The sequence below is a fragment of the Meles meles genome, chromosome 2 (assembly GCF_922984935.1).
Source record: "Meles meles chromosome 2, mMelMel3.1 paternal haplotype, whole genome shotgun sequence".
Classification (NCBI taxonomy): Eukaryota; Metazoa; Chordata; class Mammalia; order Carnivora; family Mustelidae; genus Meles; species Meles meles.
The window spans coordinates 105,504,092-105,507,261 of NC_060067.1; positions in this window are offsets into that span (position 1 = coordinate 105,504,092).

Below are 3,170 nucleotides of genomic sequence, written 5' to 3' on the forward strand. Positions count from 1 at the left end.
TCTGCATGCTCCAAGACCCATCAGTGAGTGGATCTAAATGATCCTACTTCTTTGATGTTCTCTCTTTGGACTTCAGCTTCCCAAGGATCAGCTCCTCTCTCTTCCCATTACCCCCTCTACTTCCATATTCAGGATGCATAATCACTCTGCACAAATCTCTTATTAGTCAAGGGAACAGCACTTCTCTATTTCTACTAATTACTCTTTCTCAGTTTGCATTACTTTCTTAATGTCTAAAAGGTAACTCATAGGAAGAGAATTTCCCATGATCATGCACAGGATTTCCAGAGATCCACATCTGGGTCCTTTTTATAAACCCAGCATTTTTCTAGCGTCTCCTCTTATATGCCTAGTATGTTTGGCTTGTCTCTCTATAGTAAGCAAACGGAGACTACAGAATGAAAAAATGTCTAAGAACGACTTCAAACCTCTGTCCTCTCTCCCCTCTGCTTCTCCTTTCCATGTATTTCCCCTTTTGCACCACATTTTTATACTTTGTTGTTTTAGATTCCAGAGTAGCTGTCACATTTTCACCATGTTTAATGTGTTACCTTTACTGGCAAGGATAGGGGATGCCCTGTGTGTAATTTGAATGAGGGGTTTGTGTTGCATAGCTGTTATATGAAGAAAATTACAGTAAACACTTGGGCTTTTTTTTTAATCACATATTATTGGTCAAAAGAGTTAAGAGAATCCCTTAACCTGAATTCCCCAGAAAGCAGAATCAAAGCAAAAGGCTAATGCACTGTTATTTTATATGGAGGAAAATTCTAGAAAGGAGGAGTGAGGAATAAAAGGAGTAATTCTGGGAAAGTGGCAGAATCAAAGAGGGGCTGTGGTATTAAGCTGACTGCAGTACTATAACCTGGAGATGCCTACAAATGGTCATCTCTAGATGATCATACCTGGGGATACAAGGAAGAAAGCAGAAATGATTTATCTGCTGGCTCTTGTAAGCTTTTGGTAAAGTTGGCCTCATAACAGGTTAGTTTCCCCATGCTTCCAAGGTTGTATGTGCAGGATATGGGAACTGAGCAGAATCCTGTGGTATCACCAGCAAGGCAGTCCTGGAATAGGAAATCAGAGATACATGTAAGGTGCAGAAAATGGCACATCTCCAGTTGCATTTGTTTGAATTTGGTCAACACAGGGAGAGCTGGAACAAGGATGTCAAGAGGATCTGAAGAGAAGAAAAATTGGTATCTGATAGGAAAAGTCTTTATTTCCTTCTGCAAATATATATGGTGTAACCATATCCTCATGGACATGAGATCTTGTAGGCTCAGTCTCAGCACTGCATACAACTTCTTTCTTATTGAAATGATCTTTTTATTGGATGTGGCTGATGGGATTTCTGCTACTAAAGGCTGGTGCATGAGGGATATTCTAAGGTAGATGGAGAGCCTTGGGTCCATACCTACAGAAGGAAAAACACAAGAGGATGCATGAAGAACAATACTTCTGTCTTTTGACTGCTCCCTTGGGAGTACCCTTTCTGGAGAATCTCTGCCTAGTTACAAGGAGAACTCACAAATGTGAGGGCTGTATATTGCACACTTCAGATTGGCCAAGAACAGCTGACCAGATAGCTGCCAACATTGTAACTGACAGAAAGAGGATGCTCGGAGTCAGCACCCCAGTCAGGAAATGCAGAAACATCTAAGGAGGGTAAAACATGCTGAAAATCGTGCTTAGCAACAAGTCCTGGTTCACGAGTCAATACTGATTTCAAATTTCTTTAAAAACCTTCAGATGTAGGTTTTATTTACTTAAAGTATATTGCTATGTGATTATTCCATTTTCAGAAAGGAAAACTGAGTAACGGTAAACAAGTTAGTCTTCTATTCCCTTCAGTTTTATCTCAGGATTAGAATCCAGTCCAACTGTACCTTTTCAGGGAAGACAGAACTCTATTATGAAAACTGAGTGTTTTTTCCCAAAAAATGCACCTTGCACTTGTCATTTTATGCATATTGGTGCACATAGAGAAGTGCATACAATTTCAGACCCTTGAAATCTCTTTATCTAATAAAAGCAAAAACAAAAGGATACTGCTACATGCTCTTTATGAAACTGTGAATAAGAATTAATTTCAAGCAAACCTATTTCCTAAATAGAATTTCATGCTTACTTTCTAAAAAAATTAGGTAGGTTATACATAACACTGTTTTTTTCTCATTTTCAGGAAATGACTGAATTTTTAATGCTACTTTTTTCTCTTTATGGACAAATTAATGTAGTTCACAGGAAAGCCACAAAATATGAGAAATTCAGGAGGGATTGGATATATGATAAAAGGTTAGTAGAGCTGGGAATTTCCCAATCTGAAGAGAAGGAGGCTAAGAAGAGACATGATAGCTTCTGAAAGTATGTTAAGGGGTATTATCAGGAGGACAGGGACCCATTCTCATTAGCCAGTGAGTGCAGAACAGGAAGTAATGAGCTTAAACTGCAGCTGGGAAATGTAAGTTAAACATAAGAAAACTTTTTAACCATGAGAACAATTAAATGATGGCTCAAATTGTCAAGGGAAATAATGAATTCACCTTTACTAATAATATTCACAGTAGTGCTTGACACTCATCCATCAGGGATAAGTTAGGAATAATAAAAATCAATTCTACCAACATTCTGGGAATAGATTAGATGATCCAAGAGGGAATACTTCTCAAAATCCTCACCATGTACAAAAATGGACTTATTGGAAAAGGGTAGTTTTTAAAATGCGTGAGAAGAACAAAATATTCTACAAATAGTTGTTAGTTTTCTATCACATATGAAACTCAGAGTTAGCTTCTATGGAGGAATCAGATAAATCTCAAATGGGGCTCAAGTCCTTAAGTTGCTTATTTGCTGGCAAATTGGTGTCCTCGATTTTTTAAAAATTATACATCCTTATTAGGAACATTTGTTTTGAGCATTCAACCCTACCAAAAATTTACTAAATTATGGATGTAAAATATATACATTACAAAACAAATGTTATATAAATTGAAAGGGTGGGATAAAGATGAAATTTTATTTTAAAATTATTTTTCAAATTATAGTTACCTTCATCTATCATTAGCTTATTATTCACATCTATAATAACCAATTAGGCCAGTGTCCATTTCAACCATGCCAATTGTTACTCTTTTTTTTTTTAAGATTTTATTTATTTATTTGACAGA